Genomic DNA, 24,986 nt, shown 5'->3' on the forward strand with positions numbered 1-24,986 from the left:
CAACCCAATGGCCATCAACAGATGAATGGATAAACAAGTTGTGGCAAGTCCGTACAACTATTCAGCAATAAAAAAGGAATTGATTACTGATACAATCAACAACACGGATGAAGCAAAATAACTATATTGAGCATAAGAAGCCAGATAAGATAAAAAGAGTACATGCTGTATGATTCTATTTATATAGAATTCTAGAAAATAGAAACTAATCTTTGGTGACAGAAAGATCAGTGGTTGCCTGAGGACAGATGAGGGAGGGTGTGGCAGAAGAGAGGGTCTCCCAAGGGGTATGCACGATGGCTCTGTTCAGTGACTTGATGGTGGTGATTGTTTCACAGGTGTAAACTTACCTTAAAACTTACACATTTAAATTTGTGCCATTTATTTTATGTCAGTTACACTTCAATAAACCCAAGATTCAACATGCTAGTTTATAATGAGAAATGTAGTCTTTGGATTGTTTGCTTTGTTTTTTGTTGTTGTTTTTAAGATTTTTTATTTATTTGACAGAGAGAGAGAGAGAGAGCACAAGTAGGGGGAGTAGCAGAGGGAGAGAGAGAAGTAGGCTCTCCACTGAGCAGGGAGCCCAATGCTGGCCTGGATCCAAGGGCCCTGGGATCATGACCTGAGCTGAAGGCAGACGCCCCACCAACTGAGCCACCTAGCTACCCTCGGTTGTTTGCTTTGAATAACTGATTTATTCTTGTTTGTGAACCTCCACTCCATTGAGTATAAGGAAAAATAATACAAAATAAAACTTGTCTAAAAACAACTCAAAATCCTCCTTTCAGTCTCTGAGTTACTATTCCTCTCCCCAGGGCACCTTGGTGAGTGGGCAAGTTCACACAATCCCTAGGCGGTGAAGACTGGTCTCACTTATACACACAGGTCCTTGGGTTGTCATTTAGAACCTCGAGGGCCCTGTGCAAGCGCAGTGTCCTCACTGGATCGCTTGACGTCAAAATGAACCCACGTGTTGTTGATGATGACCATTCCCTCACCACGTTGCCTCATTTTTTGTCCTTGTCTTGTCAGCCTACTTTTCTACCTCCAAGGCCTCTGCTGGTCCTTCCCTTCCCTCTTGATTTCCTACCCTCCTGAAGGGTGTTAACATTAAAAAAGAACAGTGCCAGTTAGTTTACCAGCAAAAAAGTGGGCTTATTTGGAATAGCATAGAACTATAATCTGCAAAAAGCAAGCGAAGGTGAAACAATAGGCAAGTTTGCCAAACAAGGGTAAATGCTCTTTTATAGAGGAAAGTGGGGAGCTGGAAAGGCTGTTATAAACAAAAAGTCCATTGGAGGAAACTGGGAGTTTGAAATATAGTGGCTTCTCATTGGCTGAGTTGTGACCGATCTCATTGGCTGGACTATTGCCAGGGCAGGAATAAAGACTTTCTTCCTTCTGCTGGGATAGTAGAGTAATATTCATATGCAAAGTCTGTGTCTTCCTGCTGGGGTTGCTACTGGCAATGAGTGGTAGAGCACGAGAGAGAATTTCCCCTGCTAACTTCCCAACTCCATTCTAAATGAGATTTCCATGATTAATTTTCACATTCCCCCTTTTGATCAAGATCTTCGAAAGCATTGTGGATTGACAGTAAGGTTTTCCATATTTAGTGGTTTTGTCCCTCAGTGCCAGGAGGGACCTTTCCTGGGTGTCACGTCCTATTTTCAGGGGAAAGTGCATAGCAATTAGAAGATGTAAGGCCACATCTGAGTTAACAAGGATGGTTAGGAGGAAGAAACTCTCAGGTACTCCCACCTAAAGTTCATACCTTCTCAACATCATCCCAAAGCATTGAGCCAGCATCACCTTATTGGGTACATAATTTTTAACAAGTTTTGTAGGCAACAAAATACAAAACTTAATCATACAAAATAGAAGTAACAGCAATTCCAAATTATCACATGGTTCTAGACCAGGCCACCAGGTCTGCAAGTAGCCAACTGAAATATTTATTGACACTTATCCTGACTTAGGGGAGAGAGCTTTTCACTATTCAAGGCAACTCCGAAGACATGTGTGCCTTCTGGAAGTATCCACTTAAAGTAACTATGAAAGCAAAACAGTGAATACTCCAAGAGCCCACTGAAAGAATTAAGCAAGTATGTTTGGGAAGATATGGTGCAAGTATAAACATGAAACAATAGCTGATGAACTTTTTGCAAAAAAAGCAAAATTTCAAAGACATTTGAATGCAGTATTGTCTTCTCAAGAGATGACATCTCAAAAGATGTTTGTAACTAAATGTGTTATGGATAATACAGCCTGTAAGTTTATACATTCAGAGGACATCAATCTGGATAAGAATCCAAAGCCAGTTAATAGTTTAGATTAAAGAAGACCTTTGTGAGTTCTGAACCTTCTAACCCTTCAAAAAAAGCAAATGAAAAATTAAACTGTCCTGGGATCATGATGAGGCTGTTTCCAAAAGGCCATAAACAAAATAAGAGGTTCCTTCCTCTTACAAGGGCTTGAGAAATGCAGGCAGGGGCATTGTCTTTCCAGAAAAGAGAGAAAGCAACAGTAAGAAAAAGGTGTACAGGCCTGGCCCAGACATCTTGGGAAAGAGTCTCATCAGATGGCATCTGCTTCAATTCCAGGAAATCTTTCCTTTCAGGCCACCAGATGGTATGTGAGTCCAGCCAGGGTTTGGTGCTTCATTTAAATATGTCAGATGAATCTAAGAGTCTATACCCTGGAGTTTGATGGCACAAGGGTTAGTTAGCAGTTTCTGATACAAGTCTTTCCAGTGAGGTAGAAGAGTTTCTCTGGAGGTGTCTTTCTCAACAGAAGTCTCTAGGTTGCAAGATGTGATCCTTAAGGTCATCATCTCCCAGAAGATTGCTCTGTCAAAGCGTGGTTATTTTTAATAGAAGCAATATTAGGCCTTTATGCTATTGAATTATATTTCCTTTTATCAACCATGAGCCAAAGAAGGCAGGGGCCAAGTGTATTAGACAACCTGTGACTCTCTCAAAGGCCAAGAGTCTATGAGTTCCCAAGGGATATATCTGTGATTTAGAAGACCAATGGCAATGCTTTTGGCCAAGGTATTTGGAGGGTCTCTACAGATTTTGCCAACTGAGTCTCAATAGTGCCCTTTAGTACATGTGACTAACCCTGAGGATTGAGGATGGTATGTACAAGGGAAGTATTCTAAAACTGGTCAAATAGCAAAGGCTTATCAAACCACCTGACTAGTAAAATGGGTTCCCAGATAGAGCTAATCTTTTCTGACAGAAGCAGCATTGGCTTGTCTACAGGAGAAAGTTTGGATCTAGTGAGAAAACATATAAACCAAGACTAAAACATTTATCCATGAGAGGGAGAAGGTGTATGATCCATGTGTATAAATACGTTTCCTTGGAATATACTTTGGACAGGTGGGACAAGTGAGGTAGGCAATTTTTGGAGTCTCATTAATTTCTCACCACCAATATTGGCTCATTATTGCCATGATTTTGTCAATAGTCTGATAGTTTAACGCAGATACAGTGGTAAGAATTGGGAATTTTAGATTTTTATTGTCAAGGGCAGATTGTTATTTGGCCCAAACCAGTATTTTCTTTTTATTGAGCCAACAATGATTAGATTTCCTGTATTGCTTTTCTCTCTCTGGGGCCAATTGCTGGATGTCTTTTGTCCATTTTTCCAAATGATGCTGGGAGAGCAATCCCTTTGGACCAGGGATCCAAAGAATCCAAATAGGGAATCTGGCTACTGGTTTCCTTGAGAGCAGCACTTTTTGCAGAAATATTAGTGAAGTAGATTACTCTGGGAGTTGAATCTGGAATGCCCAGGGACTGTAATAGCCAAAGCATTAGACAAAAAGCAAAGCATCTAATAAATTTTGGACATAGAAGCCATTTTAAATTTCATTCCCATCAGAGGGAAGGACATTTCATTGTTTCCATAATATTCCAATGTCATGAGTTACCCCAAAGGTCTACCAGCTATCAGTATGGATGTCTGTGGTTTTAGCCTTGGCTAAAGTCAAGTAATGGTATCAATTCAGTCTCTATGGCTAAAGTGACCAAATGTAAAGGCACTGTTTCGGTGACTTCAAAAGGAGTTTCAAGAGCATATCCAGCATGATATTTTCCAATTTTATCCTTTAAATAAGAACCACCAGTAAACCATGGAAAATCTGCATATGTTTAAGGAGTTTCCTGTACATTGTCATGGGTATTCAAAAGGTAACTTGTCAGCATTAAGCGGTCATGAGGGGTTTCATCTGGATCCAAATATAGACCTTGATTTGAGATTAGATACCCCAAGTATTAAACCTGGGTTTGAGCAAATAAATTTTCTTTGGAAACTTTATGTCCCTTTAAAGCCAAAAGTTTTAACGAGTAGATGCTATCTTCCTGTGAACAGGTTTGAGAAGGAGGGCAAGGAAGCAACTCATCTGTGTATTGTAACTAGAAGAATCTGCAGACAATCATCTATCATCCAAATCAGCCTTTAAGGTTTGTGAAAAATAAGAAGGACTCTCAGTGAGACCCTGGGGCATTACTCTCTAAGTGTATTTCCCTTCCTCCCACCTGAAAGCAAATGGACTATCCTGATCAACTGGAATACTAAAACAGGCACTGCATAGGTTACTTACAGTGAAATATTTACTTTCAGTACAAATGGATGTCCCTAGTGTATGGGGGATGAGAACAACACAGTGCCAAGAGATAACAATGTTATTTATTGCTTAGAGGTGCTGGACAGACCTCCACTGTCAGCCACTGAGTTTTCTCATGGGTACACTAGTAGTAGGGGGGACTAGTGCAGGAGAAAATGAGGCCCTAACACTTTTAATCTTCTATTACCGGCTTGATGCCTTCAAGCACCTTTTTATTAATAGCATGTTAATTATAGAAGAGGTTTTGAGGGATCTATTTGAATCTTGATGGGAAGTGCACTGTGGAATCTGCCAATATCAGGTGAGGATTTTGTTCATAAACAGGATGGTAGCTGATCCAATAAAAATGAATAAAAGATGTCAAAGTGTCGTTGAATTCCCCTGGTTGGCTATTTTGATTATTTCCATCAAAATCTAGAATTATTTCCCCCTTTTGGGAGAAATTCAGGCAAGATACTTTTCTAAGAAATGTCGGGTCATTGAATGAATAGGGCCAGAGGAACTAAGGAGAAGAGTGTGTATTTCTCAAAGGGCTTAGACAAAAGGGAGTAGGTTCAGAGACAGGAACCCATAGAAGTTGATTAGAGGACCTCCAACATCTGAACTGTTTTGGTACTTTGAGCAGGGGCTGATTTACAGCATTGGGGTTCAGCATCGAGAGTGGAGCTCTGGTGTCAACATGGACAGAGGGAGATTCATTCCCAATCTGGAGACTGGTTTCTCTGAGCATGGAGCACTTAAATTTGTGACAGTTTGTTTTTTCAATGCCCTGAATCTTTGCAATAACAGCAGAAATGAAGAGGTTTTCGTTTTATTTAGGGACCTTCATTTGGTGGAGTTGAAAATTGACAATTTTAGTGGGGTTTTGTTTCTTTTAGAGAGGAGGGGGGAGAAGTGTAGTGGCAGAGGGAGAGAGATCTTTGGGCTTGGAGCCAGACGAGGGGCTTGATCTCATACTCTGAGATCATGACCTGAGCCAAAATCAAGAGCAGGATGCTTAACTGGCCGAGCCACCCAGGAACCCCTAGCAGTCTTTCTTTTAGGTGACTTATCTAGGTTGTAAGTGAGCTGGTTTGCCAAATTAACTAAATCTGGAATGGTAATTTCCCATTCCATTCTGGTCCTAGCTAAAAGAGAAATATCCCAGTTCAACCAGTTAATAATCTTAGAGTTAAATGCTACCTGGATGGACTCAACATCTAAAGACCAGAATATTCTTCAAAGACTATTTGGAGTTGACTGTAACAGTCATGAACAAATTCATCAGGCTTTTGTGTGCAAGCCTGAATTTTGTTCCAATCAGCAGGCATGGGAAAAGCTATTGTAATTTCTTGGTGGAGCTTTCCAGCCAGTGCTCCACCATCTTGTCAAAAGTTAAGGGTTTCGTTGGGTGCCAGGGTAGCTCATCCCAGTTAAACATCCAGCTCTTGATATCAGCTTAGGTCATGATCTTAGGGTTGGGAGATCAAGCCCCGACTCGGGCTCTATGCTGGGTGTGAAGGCTGCTTAAGATTCTGTCTCTTTCTCCCTCACCTTCATCCATCCATCCATCCATCCATCCATCCATCCAATTTTTTAAAAAAGTTAGGGGCTTGGGGGCACCTGGCTGGCTCAGCTGGTAAATAGTGCAACTCTTGATCTCAGGGTCCTCAGTTCAAGCTCCATGTTGAAGGTAGAGATTACTTACCAAAAAAGAAAAAAAAAAAAAAGTCAGGAGTTTCTCTAAATTTCCTTCAGAATGTTCCCTTCTGGCTAGTTTCATCCAATGTTTAGTCTGGTCCTCATCAATAAGCTTGTGGGCTAACTGATATAAATCTGAGAATCAGGTTGGTAAATTGGAATAACTAGATTAAACTCTTCAGCAAACTTACGGGAGTCGTCAGTCATTTTAGGAAACTCATTAACTATGGCTCACAATTCAGCCTTAGCCTGGGTAACATAAGAAACTTGAGTTTTGTTTAGATCCTCAGCAGACTTAATTTTAAGGAGGCAGGTTTTCATACTTTCAAGAACAAGTAGGGTGAGAAATGGAGGAGATGGGAAGTTTGGCAAAGAGAAGAAAATAGCATGGTGCTGGGGTGGGGCGCTGAGCACAAGTCGGCTGCCACATGCGTGAGGACAAAGAAGATGGGAGATGGGGAAAAAGTCCTCAGGAACCATTTTGACTCCCTTCAATTGTTTGCTGCAGGTATTTTGCAGAGGCAAACTTAGGATCCTCAAAACATCTGGAAGCCTCAAGGTACCTTTTCAGATAGGCATCCCATTCAGGTTTGGGGTTGTTGGTTTGGGAGCCATGGCTTTCTAATTTAATCTTGAGTAAAACAAGTTTGGGAAGATCAAAATTCCCCTTAAAGGCCACTGAAGCTCTAGATTACTTTTGGTTAAATCAGTCCACTTGATTATAAATATGCACACTGAGGAGCCATAGCTTTTCAACATAAAACTGGCCAGAGTCTAGTTGGGCGATTTGGGGCGAGGGTACCCTCAAAGCATTTTGATGACTGGAATCCCATTTCTTAGAGGTTTTGTTTTTTTTTTAAGATTTTATTTATTTATTCATGAGAGACAGAGAGAGGGGGTGGCCAGAGACATAGGCAGAGGGAGAAGCAGGCTCCATGCGAGGAGCCTAATGCAGGACTCAATCCCAGAACCTCAGGATCATGACCTAAGCCAAAGGCAGACACTCAACCACTGAGCCACCCAGGTGCTCCTCTTAGAGGATTTTCTCTACAGCAAAGAGAAAACTTCCTAAACAGGAGAGTTGCACCAGGAGCAGCATGGTTCCAGAAGGAATCAGGCCAAAGGCCAGCCCAGTTCCTAGAGGAACAATCCAGTTCCAAAGAAATCAGACCAAAGATCAGCAGTTCTGACAGAAATAGTCTGGTTCTGAAAAGGAGTCAGGCTGAAGGCCAAACCAATATCCTCAGAGAAAGAAAACCCCAAGGCCTTAAAACACATCCCAGATAAGGCCTGGAGAGAGAGCTGCCCAAAATCCAGGAGAAATATGACCCTCAGATGGCAGGGTAGAACAGAAAGCAGTGAGTCCAAGGGCTCTGCTGGTACTCACACCTGTTTGCTCACCAGCCTCAGAGTTGTTGGGGGTCTTCTCTAGATCCCACTTCCAATCACTGAGTGATGTTAACCTTAAAAAATGAAATTGCCAAAAAATAAAAAATAAAAAGATAAAATTGCCGGTTATCTTACCTGCAAAGTGAGGTTTTTTGGAGAATGGCAGAGAATTGCAGCCCAAGCAGAGCAAGCTACAGCAAAACTATATAGGGGACTGCCTCCAACCAAGGAAAGGAAGGCTCTTTTATAGAGGACAGGGGGATGTTGGGAAAGCTGTTAGAAACATAAAGTCCATTGGAGTAAACTGGGAGTTTCATTGGCTAAGTTGTGAATGTCTCTCATTGGCTGGGCAGGTGCCAGGGAAGAGGGCAGCCTTTCTTCCCCCTGCTGGGATGGTAAGTTCATACCCATCTGCAAGATATGTCTTGTCCTTTATGTTTGCAAATGGTAAGGCATGAGTGTACCCCTGCCAGCCTCCCAACTCCATCCTCATTGAGATTTCCTTCTGGGATTTTCCTTCTATTAACTTTCACAGGGGTCATGTGGAAACTTTTGGAGTAAGCTGTGAGGAATCAGTCACATTATTTCAGGCTCATGATGTAGGCATCTCCCTATCTTTCCCACATCATGCTGGACACAGCACTGGGCTGAATGTGATGCTGCTCTCAGAGCCTACAGGCTTTCCAGCATCTGTCTGAGAAACTAGGGTACTACGCCAATGGCTCTGATTCTTCTATGTCACTCAGGATATTTCTACGACCATCTTTGTAGTAGAGTGGGGACTTGATGAGGCTAGTCAGCCCTTAGGGTACAGACTTTAAGCAGATACACCCTGTCAGCATTGCCTGCCTGAAAGGAAGCAGCTCCTTATTTTGCAACCTCCTGTCCTCCCCAAGTCCCTGCCCTGCTTTGTGATTTGGTTTATACCTGGGACAAGAAGTTGGGGGTGGGAGGCAGAGAAAGAAATGGGCTTTGGCTCTAGATATTTTCGTACTATAGCTTCCTTTTAAAAGAATCTCTCTTTCCCCCTATCCTAGGAATCTCCCTGCTAATTCCCGAGACAGGTATGTCTTCACTAACCGACATATATACTAAATTTTCTTTCCCTGTGGCTTATTGTAAAACTCAATCCATAGCTCTCCAAGTTTTGCTATCATGAAAGGAGCCTTGGGGAATTTAGGAATTCTTTTTCCTCCTGACAAAGTGTGGCTCTCAAAACCATGGCCTCACTAGGAACTGGAAAGGCCACTTTGATAGATAAAGGCTGAGACTCGTTCTATACCTTGGCAGTCTTACTACAACCAGCCCAAATCTCCTGAGGCAAAAGAATGCCTCTGGCAGGCTAGGAAGAAGGTCACATACAAAGAAATGCAAAAGAGAAAATCACATTAGTATATTTCAAAACTGTTATTTACAGTTCAGGTTTTATTTAAATTCACATACAGTTTTCATTTCTATACATTCTTGCTCCGTGCCATTGTCTGTGATTACTGAGAATTGCTTTTCTTAGATCAATTCACTTTATAAACTAGAGGAGTCACCCACAGAAAACCAACTTAGTATGATAATTTTTGAGATAAGATTTAATTTTGCAATGATGAAAATATTATTTGGGCTGCAGATATAAATAGTTTCAAAAAGATCACTTCTATATTGATCTCATTAAATAACATTATAATCATTAGCATTTAAATCACTTTTGAAGGCACGATTGCTTTTTGGTGTTCTAAGGTAAAAGATTTTAAAAATGGATTAGGCTTTAAGAATTTAAGACTGTATGATATACAGAAAGTGAAGAAGAAAAACCAGCAATGTCTTTTGTAATCACTTTTTGAATAAGGAAAGTCCAAAACAAAAGGAATAAAGTTAAAAGAAACAATCTAAGCACTTAAATATCAACTTACCTAAAAGTTATTGAATTACAGTGGCTGTTTAAATAGACGAAGATAGCTCATATTGTGCATTTACATAGCTGAATAATGGTAGGAAATGCTAGTCCCAAAAGAAAAATGACGAAAAGATTCTTTCCTTGCATAATCGGTTTCTGATGAACAAAGAAAAAGGGCTTACACCTCAGATTGCTTTACTCCCTATTGCCTTCTCAATGTTGAAATTCTGTCATTTGAAGGGAATTAGATAAAAAGACCATAAAGATCTTTATGATCTGGTTCTAATATTCTATAAACCCATGATTTATTCCATATCTCAAATATGTGTTCTCTGTAAAAACTGTTTCTAGAAAAGCCATCGGCTGTAAGCGATGTTAATGTTCTTACTTCCTTATTCATGCATTGGTTTATATTTTCATTCTGCTGTTTGTATATACTTTCCACAGATTTATTGTGTGCTTATCAAAAATATTTTTGCATGACCTTGTGCTAAGTGGGCCCTTATTAAGATATTTGAGAGAGAGAATGAATTTAGAGACAAAAAGCTATGGTCTCCAACCTCAAGGTATTTTCAAATGGCTGCTTTTTTTTTTTTTTTTTTTTTTAAAGTATGCTTAGAAACAGGAAGAAACAGTTTCAGGAAACAAGACGTTTTCAGTCTGAAGACCAGTGTTTAAGTCTAGATTTTACTTCTGTGTGATACTGGACAAGTAGTAATGTCTCTGAAACTCATCTCCTTTGTTTCTAGAGCGAAAGTCATATTGCAGACCCTAGCCTGCTTCTCATGTGAGGATCAAATGAGATCACCGTCAAGCTTCAGATAAGAATGAGGCCAGGGTTCTGCAAGCCCAGCAGATGACTTCTTCCAGCAGTTTAAAGGTAGAGCCCTGGATACAGCCTGTCAAATTTGGTAGAAACTTATGGAAGATGGAACAGGTGTATGTGTTGGAGTGCAGGGGTGGCAGTGGTTGTGATGGTTGGAGAAGGATCAGCTCTGGTAGACAAAGGAATTTTGAAATGAATGAAATAAAATTCAGGAGCTAGAACTCCGGCAAGAATGTTCAGCACATGTTCTGAATTGGGAAGGAGTCATAGAAAATAAGTAGATGGGCGCACTTAGGTGGCTCGGTGGTTGAGCATCTGCCTTTGGTTCAGGTCGTGATCCAGGAGTCTTGAGATCAAGTCCCTCATCAGGGTCCCTGCAGGGAGCCTGCTTCTCTCTCTGCCCATGTCTCTGCCTTTCTGTATTTCTCATGAATAAATAAATAAAAATCTTTGAGGAAAAAAAAAAGAAAAGAAGTGGATGGTTAGGATGGAGACCACTGTGGGGAGGAACAGAGGCAGATTCAGAAGTGAGGAGGGCCTGATAGGGGCCGGGTCAAAAAGCCAAGGTTAAACCCAGGTACGAAATGGTTGGTTCTCTAAATAAGGATTGGCTGGACAGAAGCAGGAAGTGGAGACAGGTGTTCTAGGCCGTGTTGGCCTATTGTGCAGACAGAAAAATCTGATTTCCTTGTCTCCAGCTAAGGGTATTAAGCGTAGGCAAGGATTGGGTCTTTTTAGGGTGCAGCAGTAGGGGAAAACAAGATGGCTAAATTGTATTATTAGCACATTAGGTACCAGGGTCAAGGGAAGATAAAGAAAATTACTTCACGTCATTGCTGAGGCTAACCCTGCATTGAGATTTAGTCTGTTAATTTATAAAGTTTATTAGCCCAATATAACCACATTGAAATGGCCACTCTTAAAATTCATAATGATTATTCATTAAGAATAATCTTTACTGCATATGTTACTTTTAAGGCCATTGTGAAGATGGTTAGTTCTTTTATATTGCTGGTATAAAAGTCTTATCCCATATAGCTTGAGACTGCTTGGGTGGTGTCTGTTAGCCTTCCTGTAAGAGAGGACAAATCCAGTCATGTGCTGGCCCCCAACACCTGAGACTTGCTTTAGGGGCAGGGGTGGCACTGGATAGAGGGCAAATAGAATTCAGCCAAGGAAGAACAGAAAAAAACTGCAGAAGCACTCAAATCAGAGAGTAGCTAGGTAAGGGAGCCACCAGGAGGCAGAGATTTACAACAAAATTTGGGACTGGTCCTGATTCATCCTGATGATCCTGTGAGCTAGGCTTGCCTTTCTAGGGCTGGCTGATCTCATCCCACATTTCCAAGAGGCCAGAAAGGAGCCTTAATTTTAAAAAGATTTACAAATCCTTTCTCTATAAAAACAATAATCAATTAAAAAGAAGACAAGATTATAAATCCATTCATAATAGTAACAAAAGTAAAGATATCTAGAAATAAAGAAGAAAGATACAGATTCTTAAGAAGGAAGCTATAAAATCTTATTGTAGGATATTTAAAAAATGAAACAAATGGAGAAACAGACCATGTTTTTAGATAGAATCCTTAATAGCCCCCAAATTAAAATTTTCCCAAATTGATCAATAAATGAAAGGTAATTCCAATTAGAATCCTAAGGAGATTTTTTTATTGAATAAAATACTCTTAAAGCCCATACAGAGAAATATTTAAGAATAGCCAAGAAAGTAATTAAAAAAGAGGAATATTGAGAAGGATTTGCATTACCCGGCAATAAAATACATCATAAAACACTATATTGGTAGAAGAACAAACGACAAAACAAGGGAAAACAATGAAGGTCCCAGAAATGGATTTTAACATATTTAGGAACTCAATGTTTGACAAAGTTGAAATTTCAACTCAGTGGGAAAAGGATCACATATTTACTAAATGGCTGGCACACCTGGTTAATCTATCCAGAGGGAAAAAAAGATGAAACTCTATCACATACCACATAAAAATGTAAATTCCAAGTGGATTAAAAAATTAAACGTAAAGAAAAAAGCCATAAAAACAAGTTGTAGAATTTAGAAGATGATTTGGACAACCTAGGTGTTAGAAGAGCTGTTCAGTCAGGATTATAGAAAATGTTTTTGTGTGGCTGAAGGTATCAACAACAATGCCAACAGATTGAAACTATATTTGTTAATGTGATGAACTAACCTTATACTGGGCTAAACCCCACACTAAGTCATGATATATCATCCTTATTAATAGATTCATTTGCTAATATTTTGTTAAGCTTGAAGTCTACTTTGATAGTAATACAGTTACATTAGCTTTATCACTTATAAGTGTCTGCTTGGTATCTCCTTTTCCATGCTTTTCCTTTTAGCCTATTTTTTAATTTATATTTAAAGTGTGTCTTGGGACACCTGGGCGACTCAGTGGTTGAGGTCTGCCCTTTGGCTCAGGGCATGATCCCGAAATCTTGGGATCAAGTCCCACATCAGGCTCCCTACAGGGAGCCTACTTCTCCCTCTGCCTGTGTCTCTGCCTCTCTCTCTCTCTCTGTGTCTCTCATGAATAAATAAATAAAATCTTTAAAAAAAATAAAACGTGTCTTTTGTAAGCAGCATATAGTTGGGTCTTGCTTTATTACCCAGTCCGACAATCTTTGCCTTTTAATTATTTAGTTTACACTTAATGCAATTATTGCTAATGGTTGGGTTAATACCTGCCATCTTTTGCCTTTTCTAATTGCCCTGCTTAATCTTTTTTTCTCCTTGCCTGACATTTTTGGAATTACCAAGTACTTCTGGGGATTTCATTTCATCTCCTGTATTACCTTTTTGGCTCTATTTTTGTTTATATTTTAGTGGTTGCTTAAGAATTATCATATATATCCTTAACCTATGATAATCTACATTGGATTCATATTATATCACATCACATGTGTTGTAAGAAACTTAAAACGGGATTATTCCCTCTCTTATTATTTCTGCTATTTCTTTCTGTCATACATTTTACTTCTACATACATGATAACTCCCACAATAAGTTGTGTGTGTGTGTATATTAGGGAGTCAATTCTCTTCTAAATAAATTTAAAATGAGGAAAGGCCTTTGTATTTACTATATATTTACCATTTTTGTGATTCTTTATTTCCTCACATAGATTCTTATTGTCATCTAATACTATTTCTCTTTATCCTTAAGAACTTTAAAAACTATTTCCTGTAATATAGGCCTTATAGTAATGAATTCTCTGTTTTTTCTTTATTTCACCTCATTTTTATTTTTTGAAGATTTATTTATTTTAGAGAAAGAGAGATTGTATGTGCAGTGAGAGGGGTAGAGGGAGAAGGAGAGAGAATCTCAAGCTGATTCCATGCTGAGTGTGGAGCCCAACATGGGGATTGATCCCATGACCCTGAGGTCATGACTTGAGCCAAAATCAAGAGTTGAATGTTTAACCAACTACACTACCCAGCCTCCCTTCACCTTATTTCTAAAAGATGTTTTTCTATATAGAGAATCCTTGGTTAATAGGTTGTTATTGCTATTTGTTTACTTTTGGTACTTAAAAAATATCCTTTTGTGGCCTTCTGGCTTACATTGTTTTGGTGAGATGCCATCAGTAATTCTTATTGTTTCCTGTATGTTGTGCATCTTTTCTTTATTATTGCTTTTAAGACTTTATCTTTGTATTTCAAGGTCTGAAATAGTCATCACTGGAGGGTTAGAATAGCCCTTCTAGGGCATGACCTTTCTTGGGTCTCAGCTAAATAACCATGGTATTTAGTGAGGTCTTTCTACTCTAGGTGGTTGGAACTCCAAAATCCTCCTCTGTTGGAAAAGGTCTGGAATTTCTGTGTGGTGTACAGCATTCAGTAGCTGTTGACAGCCAGGTATTGCAGACCCTTGCCCTGGCAAAATGCACAAGGAGATGCCTCTGCAAACATTTGGACCTCTATCTCTGCACATAGCTCTCTTGCCCTTCCAATTTTTTTTTAAAGATTTTATTTATTTGAGAGAGAAAGCATGAGCAGGAGGAGAGGCTGAGAGAGAGGGAGAAGCAGACTCCCTGCTGAGCAGGGACCTCCCCCCCACAATGAGGAACTCGATCCCAGGACCCTGGGATCACAACCTGAGCTGAAGGCAGACACCTAAGTGACTGAGCCACCCAGGCACTCTTTTCTCTTCCAGTTTTTTATAGGACAGCTCCCAACCACTTCAGGCAGCCTCAAACTCCGATCTCTTTTTCTCTGCCCAGCAAGACTACTACTCTCTGGGATTTACTTCCTGGTACCACAATTTGGGGAGTGCCTTCAGGCAAAAAACAAGTGTGAATGTGTACTTCATTTTGCTTGTTTTTAAAAAAGTTTTATTTATTTATCTGACAGAGAGGGGGAGCACAAGCAGGAGGCAGGGGTGGGGATAAGCAGCAGGCAGAGGGAGAGAGAGAAACAGGTTCCCTGCTGAGCAGGGAGCCTGAGGTGGGGCTCAATTCCAGGACCCTGGGATCAAGACCTGAGCTGAAGGCAAACGCTTAACAGCTTACCCGACTGAGCCTCCCAAGGACCCCTGCCTGTTCTCTTAAGAATCATAGCTGCACATTGTCTCTTGTCCAGTGCTGAAAACAATTGATTGATGTATTTTGTTGAGTTTCTGATGGTTTGTGGTGGGATACTAATGATTTCATCATGGGCAGAATCAGAATCAGCTATACAGGCTAGTTTTTTACATTACTAACAACTTAATCTTCCATCACAGGAATTTAAAAGAAAAAGTAAAGATTTTTGATAGAAATTGTTGTAAAATATAACATCTATTTCCCTGACTTTTTAAAAAAATTATCTATTCATGAGACACAGAGAGAGGCAGAGACACAGGCAGAGGGAGAAGAAGCAGGCTCCACGCAGGGAGCCCGATGCAGGACTTGATCCCAGGACTCCAGGATCACGCCCTGAGCCAAAGGCAGGCACCCAACCACTGAGCCACCCAGGAGTCCCTATTTTCCTGACTTTTAAAGTCAAACTTTAAATATAATGTAACCCTTTACCAAACACTTAGTCACAGTTACAGATAAAGCTTATTATATTATGCTGTCCACACTGACTCCTTTAAGAGCTCTTGGAATGAGGGGGAGCTGGCATATATGAATGAATCAATGAAGGAATGAATCGCTACCATATTTTGCTTAGCATCTACCTCCACATGAGTGTTATTCCTTTTCCTCTGCATTCTCCCTTCCTTTTGTGTCTCAGCTGACCTTGGGAAACTGAAGTTGTTGCTGTCTTATTTTAGTTTATGTACAGTATGAAAAAGAAATCTACTCCTCAAATTGCAATTATTTAGTGTCTCCCAATACTTAATAAAACTGATTTTTGTTTTTATCTACTGTTTAGAATTATCTCCTCTGTGGCTACAGATTATCAATCTGTTGAATATTTCCACTTGCTTTCTGTATTCAGTGGATATATAATACTTCTGCCAATTTTCAAAGTGGAGTTTAGAGTATTTTCAACTCTTTGGCTTACCTTCCCATTCAATTCAACAAACTGGCGTGTGTCATGGGCCAACTTTGTGCCATACAAGGTGCTAAGGGCTGGTGTTTCAAGGATGGACAGGTGTGTTGTGACTCTTCTGTAAGTGAAAAATCATGACAATGGCTTCACTGGTGTGTTTCTTGCATAGAACCTTGGTATTATTTTTGCAGTTTTGTTCATACTCTTACCATAGCCCTCTTAAGCCCACATAGAGTGTAGGGCTGATTATGAATATCAGTTTGGATGTTTCACTACATTTCAATATTTCTTACTTCTACTGTTATTATTTTTTGCTGTAATGCAATTAGATTTTATCTAACTTTTGTGAAACTTATGACTCAGTGCAGATGTGATATGTAGAAGACTTAATATACACATACACACGTATGTTTATTACTTCAGTTCTGTATAAAATAATTTCAGACTGTCTTGAAGCCCTTGGTGTAAAGATTTGTTCATATTAAACAGACTAAGGTGTGTATGAGTGAAGGTTTGGGAGCTTTGTTCTAATTCTGGCTAGGAGGAAGCCTTAAAGCAAATCATTCACACATTTTGCTTCATATGTAAAATGAAGTAAAGAAACTGCCTTATGTTTATGAGAACTATAACCAAAACAAGATCAAATCATGATATTAATAAGTAGAATAATCATGAGGATAGCTATATACATTGATGGTTGAATTGCTAGTCTCTATTCTGAACACTCTATTCTGAATGTGAGTTAACTCCCTTGTTCCTCCAGCAAAGCTATGATGGATAGAGTATTAATATCTCCATGTTACAGATGAGGAAACTGGAATGTAGATAACTTAAGTAACTTACCCGGAATTAACGCTGCCAGCATGCCACCAAGCTAAGATTTCAACTCAGGCCAATTCTAGGGATTTAAAAACTACCTTTACACACAAAATTGCTTTTTAGATGCTGAATTTAAGAATGTGCTTCAGAATTCTAGAAGGTGCTATCTACTAAACAAACAGAACACTGGCTAGTCTTTACACTAATCTTAAATTCCAGCCTGTGCTCCAGAGGATGTGTTTTCCCCTACAACTTAATTTAATTACATCTGAAGCTGTTCAGATACCCATCCATCACCATCCCATTTTCTGGGCAGCTGTCATATTAAAGAAATTGAATCTATCACCCTCAAGGCACATAAAGACACAACTAATATACTCCTCTTCCTGGACTGTGCTTTCACTCCAGGTGTTGCCTTATCTCTCCCCTTCCATTCACAGCCAACTTGGCCTGCCTTTGGACCCTATCTTCCTGGGCTTTCTCCTTCCCTTGGCGTTATTAACCACTTCTTGCTCTTTAAGCTCTCTGTGGTCCACTGATGTCCTCTGCCTCTAGCCTAAAGAGATTTCCCCCTCTCTGTATCTTCTTTCTCATTTCAGGCTTTACACTGACCATGTCCTAGAGTGATTTGTGTGCATACCTCTTCTTCATACTTTGAGCTTTCTGAGCCCTGGAATCTTTGTACTGGCTCCCCACCCCACCCCCAACCTGGCATGATGCCAAGAGAGGAGTAGCTCCCCCTGAAACGTGTTCAATGTTCTTTGAAATAGCTATCATTAAGAATATTGGCAGGTAACCCCATAACAATTCCTTGGGGTTGGTAAAGAATCCTATTCCAGGAAAATCCTGAATATCATTATCAAGGGAAGTTTTTCTCCACATTTGGGAGACTATGCACATTTTAAGACCCACGGGTAAGAGTGCTGTGAAGGCAAAGTGATTAAATTTATTTAATAAATGGAGCTAGGATACTATCTTGAGCAGGAGAGGGAAGGATCCTCACATTCTCATCTCTGTTCTTTCTGAACTAAGGCTCCTTCTCTCTCAGAGAGGAAACATGTTCAAAAATTCCTTTGAGCATCAGAAATATTCCGATGGGAAACTATTAACTTTTCCAAAAACATACTGTGGTGAGATCTTTGGTGATTAGATATTTAGCATTTTTTACTTTGGTGATTTGACAGCTATACCCGAATGTGATTGATTTCATCTTTGAAGTGTTTGTGATCTCACTGAAGCACAACCCTGAATTGTCCCCACCTGTGGGGAGGCAGGAGTGCAGGCAGGGGTGTGTAAGCTTAGCTCCCTGAGGTCTATCAGAGTCCAGGAGGGCTTATGCTGGTTGGACTTACCCTTTGTTGTATCTGGGAAAATATCCACAATAGTGCTGTTTGGGTATTGCTGAAGGTGGATATAATCCCCACAATGTTAGAGTGTATTTTAAAAGATGATGATTTTTTTTAAAGATTTTATTTATTGAGAGAAGGAGAGAGTGCACACAAGCAAAGGAGCACATTTTTATTTATTGTGAGATGGAGACAGAATCTCAAGCAGATTCTGCACTGAGCACAGAGCCCCACACGGGGCTTGATCTCACAACCCAAGATCACAAACTGAGGAGAAATCAAGAGTTGGACACTTATCCTATTAGCCACCAAGATAATGTTAATGAGGGAAGAGAAAAATCTTTAAAATGATAACTACAACAATATATTGTCTAAAGTATGTTAAATATCATTTCAAAAATAATATGAATACAATAGTTGAGTTGCAGTTACTACCAGAGATACCTTTTAGGTAAGGAACTCATCGCTTTACACTCTAGTTTCCTCATCTATAAAGTAATAGTTCTAACTACTCAGCATTGTGGTGGGGAATAAATTTGATTTTGTTTGGGGTGTGTGTGTGTGTGAGTGTGTGTGTGCCCATGTGTGCATGCAGACACACACACACTTGGCACAGTGCCTGGCACACTATTATAGCTGAAATTCAATAAATTTTTAATTAAAATACATAATTTGCAAAGTGTGATACATCCATTTTGGTGCTAAGATATTTTTGCTACTAATTAATAAGAATTGACATGTTAACTCTGTGTAACAAGTAAGTATCACCTCAACCTTGATGGAAGCTATAATGGGATGAAGATTGTCCCTCTTGAAATAAACTTATTGGGGGATGCCTGGGTGGCTTAGTGGTTGAGCATCTGCCTTCTGCTCAGGGTGTGATCCCAGGGTCCTGGAATTGAATCCCACATAAGGCTCCCTGCAGGGAGTCGGCTTCTCCTTCTACCTGTGTCTCTGCCTCTCTCTCTGTGTCTCATAAATAAATAAATAAATAAATAAATAAATAAATAAATAAATAAAATCTTAAAAAAAAGAAATAAACTTATTGGTTCTTAAATAAATATGTTTAAGTTGGTTAGGTTTTATTATGGTTTAAAAAAATCTAGAGGTAAATAATACAAAAATAATTTCTTGAATTGGCTTAAATATGTATTTTTTGTAGGGGTTTTAAGATTCACATTATATTCAACATATTTTTATATTTCTGTATATGATATTTTTACCATATGTTTGTATATGGTAAAGTATTTTTATATATGATATCCCATTTAATCTCGCTCATGAGTAGGAAGGGTAGATAATATTGATAAGGTCTTTAGGCTCAAGGCAAATGAGCCTCAGAGGGATTGTGACTGTCCAGTCACATAGTAAACGGTGGTCAAGACTTGGTACTTACTGAAAGCTGGATTTTTTGAAAAAGATTGTATGTATGTATTTATTTATTTAGAGAGAGTGTGAGAGTGGAGGAAGAGGCAGAGGAAGAGGAAGTGAATCTCAAGCAGACCCTGCAAGTGCAGAGCCCAACCTAGAGTTCAAACTCATGACCCTGAGATCATGACTTGAGTAGAAATCAAGAGTTAGACACTCAACCAACTGAGCCACCCAGTTGCTCTGTGAGCTGGATTTTCTGACCCAAGTCATGTGCTCATTCTTCCTCACTCTGCCTCTGTTGTGATCATCAGTCCTTGGTTTTGAAACTTAGAAACATGTATATTTAGGCACATGCCCCTAGGATTTTAATTAGCTCTTAGTTCTTAAAAAACAACTTTTAACATATTGTCAATGATTTTTTAATCTAATAACCAAAGACATTTCCAACTGTTGCTCTGACTACATTTGTATTTCTTTGAAAATTAGTTTCGAAGATATGGATCCCAAGGCATTGTGTATAGAATTTGTAAATGTCTTCTGAAATAATATTTTTTAAAAGATCAAATTAATGTTACTTTTATTTTACTGCTGAATTATATTATAGTCTAAATCTTAAATCCTGTAGAAGTGCCTATGTGGCTTAGTTGGTTGAGCATCTGCTTTCAATTCAGGACATGATCTCAGGGTCCTGTGATTGAGCTCTGCATCAGGCTTCTTGCTCAGCAGGGAATCTGCTTCTCCCTCTGCTTCTACTACTCAATTCTCTCTCTCTCTCTCTCTCTCTCAAATAAATAAATAAATCTTTAAAAAAAAACACTGAATCTTAAATCCTGTAAATCTATATATGGCATATATTCTCTATTAAACACACTGACAAATAAACAAAAGCTTTCAGAGCCTTTAAGAAGTGCCACAAGCTGTTTCTGAGGCAGCACACGACTTTTGATGTGCACACAGGAGAGGTGTTAACTCTTAACTTAGCAACAGGAACATTTGAAAGGTGGAAGCACTAAGAGACCACAAAAACCAGTTGATTACTCCCATGGGTACCATCTCTGATTAGTGGGCTTTTCTGAGACTGTTTTTCTCTCCACTCAAAACCAAGGTAAGAATGATGCATATTCTCTATCAGTGTAGTGAGAGAGATGAACACATAGAAAACTGATTGTGGGAATGTGGGAGAGCATGGTACTGCAGGAGAAGTTTATGATCAGTGAGAGGCCACCACTGGCTACATGATGAGTTGGGTCAATGTGTGGACACTGAGCAGTGTGGACCAAGGTGACAGTATTGGCTTCCTAGGGCTGCCAAAACAATGTATCACAAGCTAGGTGGCTTAAAACAAAAGCAATGTATTCCCTTCCAGTTCTGGGGGTGAAAAATCCAAAATCAAGTTGTTGGCAGGACTATCTTCTCTCTGAAGACTATAAGGGAGGATCCTTCCTTGCCGTCTTCCTAGCTTCTGGTGGCCCCTAGCAAAGCTTGCTATTCCATTAACTTACAGATGCATTACTCCAGTCTCTGCCTCCATGTGAACATGCCTCTCTATATGTCTGAGTCCAAGTTTCCCTGCATGAATCGTGATATTGAGAATGTGGCCCCATGTTTCACATAAACTTGAAGATGACACTGATTTAATAGACATCAATGATTGATAATTATCACCGATGGGCTTAAGTGGAAGACAAGAAGTCTAAGAAAGGGAAGCAACCATCCTCGGGGGCTTTACACACTTGTCAATGTGCAGAGACACAGTAAGAGGGCATCTCAGAAATTCCTGCTCCACCTTTCTTCCCTTCCCTCATTTTTTCTTAGCCACTACCATCACTTTTCCCATGCTTTTCTTTGTCCTCATTCTCTTACAAAATCACATTTGACATCCAAAATATAAGATAGGCATGCTCAAGATTGGGATGATGGCTAGGGTGCAAGACATGTTCTGCTCTTGCTCAAGTTTAGGACTTACTGAGAATCGAAATTGCCACATTTTTCATCGCTGCCACAATCTTCTTTGTTGGCTGATAGTCCTACTATCAAGACATTCTTTCCTTCGGCATTGTGAAATGATCTTAAAGATAGTTTAACATGACTATTTTCTCTGTTAAATGAAGCAGTCTGAAGATGATCCTTTGCACAGTTATAAGAACACTGAATTTAGAAGATTTGATGGTAAAAATGAAATAAAAGAATCATTTAATTTTAAAATAATGTTTTACATAGAATCATCAAATATATTACTATTTTAATAATAAATATTTAGTTGATTTTAATAAGCTAATCCATTAAATGAATATTTGCAAATGATAAGATTTTATTTATTTATTTGAGAGAGAGAGCACAACTGGGGAGGATGGACAGAGAGAGAGGGAGAAGCAGACTCCCTGCTGAGCAGGGAGGATCATGACCTGAGCCCAAGGCAGATGCTTAACCAATTGAGTCATCCAGGCACCCCAAGAGTAATTGATAAAATTATCAATCCAAAAAATTGACTGACAAGATTACCCTAAGTCATAGAAAGAAGAAAGAAAAAGTTGCTTAGAAATATCACACTGGTTTGAGGAGATATCTAAAATGATACTAAAAAATAAATAAAAATAAAAAAAATAAAAAATAAAATTAAAAAAAATGATACTAGCAATCAGCTCCAAATTAGTTACGTGAATGACCTATTGGTCCTGAAGTCTTCTGGTAAGCTGCTCCATGAACAAAAAACACCTTTGGTTTTCTACATGGATGACATCCCAGGTACAGTTACTATACTTTTGGTCTTGCAAATAGTCATGGATCCCTTGGAAATAATTCTTTATTCTGAGTCTGCAATCCTCCCTCTGAGAGGAGGAATGATCCTTCTGCCCAGTTCCTTGCTCCAGGCATGCCTCTGTCTTCTCTGTTTGCTGATAAAGTCCACTTAGGAGTTTCTCTACATGCTTTCATTCCATGGAGATTGGGAGACACTGAGGCTGAAAGTGTTGAGGACCTGCTGTAGCATTTCTCGGATAGCTGGGACAGCACTTTCCTTTGGAACCTGGTCAATATTTGAAACCTGGAGGAATCTGAAGTTGCTTCTGTCCTTGAGACATCTCAGAGGAAATCTGCCTCCTTGGTTTTCTAAATATTGCAAAATCTCCCAGTTATTCCTCCTTTGAAAGAGACAGTCCAGAGAACAGGCAGTACTAGAAAGAAGTAGCACTAAGGCTCAACCTGGCAAGCTCCAGCTGGTCATGGTAGCCCATTCATAGTGTCACTCCTTCCTCAGAGAGAGCCAGGATATGGATCACCTCTGGTTGCACAGATTCTACATCTCTGAATTTTTATATCTGTGGAAGACTTGTTTTTGTACAACATTTCAGAGTCTTGCTACTTTCTTGTGGTCTTTTCCACTATCTGTTTATTACTTCTTAATAATAAACAAAACTTTGTAGTGTCTTTGGATGGTGATGCACATTTCAATTTTAGAATTGTGATAGATTTGAACTATCTCCTATGAAGGACCAACAATCAGTTAAGTGGAAACAAAGCTGTGAATGTCCTTGCCTTAGTTTACATTTTCTATTGCATGGCCCATAGTGGCTTTCCTTCCTTTAGGTATGTTGTTTGTCCTTGTTTCAATCAAGAATGACTCTTTCTGGGTAAAATGCTTGTTTAGATATTTGGGATGGTTTTCAAGGCTTTGTTCTAGCTAATTGTGCTTTATCACAAACTTGTATGTCAGAGTCCTTCCAATAGGTTTATGTATATTGAGATTTTTGTTAGTTGTTTTTTTTCCTTCCAACAAAAACCAGAATTGTGGAATGTGTGAAATATGTCTTTGGTCTCCTAGCCCCTGTTTAATTCTGATCACCTTGTTCATACTCATGATACTCCTCTTTTCCTCTTTAGGTAGAAAATCAGAGTGATGGAGAGTACCAGTGCTGAAGCCAGGCTGCCAAGGTTTGGAACAGATTTACCCCCTTCAATCTGAGGCAGCTAATATAGCCCTCTAGGCCTCAGTTCTTTGCTGATTCATGTTAAATGCTTAAGACAGAGCTTGATGTACTCTCTGTGTTTGAAGAATGCCATTGCTTTTAGGATTACAAGTACCATCACACCAGCCTATTCTCAGTTCCTGCATGTGCTGTCAACTCTTAAGACTCTAAACACTCTAAAGCTGCTAACAGTTTCCATTTCTCCTTCTAATTTTATTGAAGATGGGTCATGTGTAGGATATTGTGTTAAACACTAGGGATACAGAAACAAGAAAGGAAAGAAGCTAGCACTCCTGCCTTCAAGATGCTCATATCTAGACATTACAAAAAGACCACGAAGGGAACAAGGAAGTCTAGTAGTATGATAATAGCCATAAAATATAATATAGCGTGATGAGTTATAATAAAATTCTTCAGAAAATTCTAGAAGGAATCATGTCTTTGAGAATGAGGAAGGTAGTGAAAAGCCCTGGACATTCTTGAGAATACTTAGTTCAACAGGAAATGAGTTGGAGAACACCGTCCAGGAAGAGAGACAAAGACATTAGCAAAGGCATGGAGTGGTCCATGTTGGAAAGTCATGGAGAGATCCACAGGTGCAAGAGAGGGTGAACACTGTTTGGTGACCTAAAACAGACCTTCCACCTAAGAACCTCTTGGTGCTCAGCTCAGTCACATTCTTTAGCACTTATTCTACTTATGATTGTTGGTGGCAAAAGCTTAGTTTATATTTGTCTAAAAATGTCTCTCTTTGTGGAAAGCATATCAACAGATGTTTGTTGAAATAGTTGAATAATGGATTAAGTTAAATAACCAGTATTTTTTAACTCATAAGGATCCTTTTAGAGGTCAATTTTGAATATTCTAAGCAAATAAACTTAAAAATGCTATTAATGTATTAGCCCAATAACTAGCATATTTTTATTTCCTTGTCCCACTTTTTATTAATTTTTCTTTCTATTTTTTGTAAGCCATATTGCAAGATTTTGATTGCCTTTAAAATCCACTTCGTGGGCAGCCCTGGTGGCTCAGCGGTTTAGCACTGCCTTCAGTCCAGGACATGATCCTGGAAGATGAGTTGTCATCTAGTCCACGTCGGACTCCCTGCATAAGCCTGCTTCTCCCTCTGCCTGTGTCTCTGCCTCTCTCTCTGTCTCTCATGAATAAATAAATAAATTCTTTAAAAAAATCCGCTTTGTAACCTAAGGATGAAAATGTAGGTGAAGCACAAAAGGACTATATTAAATATTGGTTAATCCATATTTATTGGTTTTATTCAGCTTTATTGAGGTATAGTTGATAAATAACATTATAAGATATATAAAGTATACAACATGATGATTTGATACATGTATACATTGTGAAAGGATTATAGGGTTGTAAATATTGATCTTCCTCTGAAATAGTTTTTGAATGGATTTTCTGGCAGTTTAGGACTGTTTTTGGCCTTTTACCCCATCAGCCAGAATCTTCCTTTATCCTATGTTTACCCTATGTTTGTTTTGCTGTCTCCAACTGCTTTTGCATTCAACCTTTTCATACCTATTTACTG

At 39.2% G+C, this 24,986-nt stretch overlaps 1 long non-coding RNA gene across 1 annotated transcript; it reads left to right on the forward strand.

The window, feature by feature from the left end:
* The first annotated feature begins 1,350 nt into the window (after positions 1-1,350).
* LOC111097941 lies at positions 1,351-23,686 on the forward strand. Its single transcript, XR_005366407.1, has 7 exons — positions 1,351-1,599; positions 4,384-4,475; positions 6,828-6,878; positions 8,062-8,103; positions 8,746-8,772; positions 10,346-10,476; positions 23,349-23,686. It is a non-coding gene; the product is annotated as an uncharacterized LOC111097941 (long non-coding RNA).
* The last annotated feature ends 1,300 nt before the right edge of the window (positions 23,687-24,986 follow it).

Source organism: Canis lupus, chromosome 11 (assembly GCF_011100685.1).
Source record: "Canis lupus familiaris isolate Mischka breed German Shepherd chromosome 11, alternate assembly UU_Cfam_GSD_1.0, whole genome shotgun sequence".
NCBI lineage: Eukaryota > Metazoa > Chordata > Mammalia > Carnivora > Canidae > Canis > Canis lupus.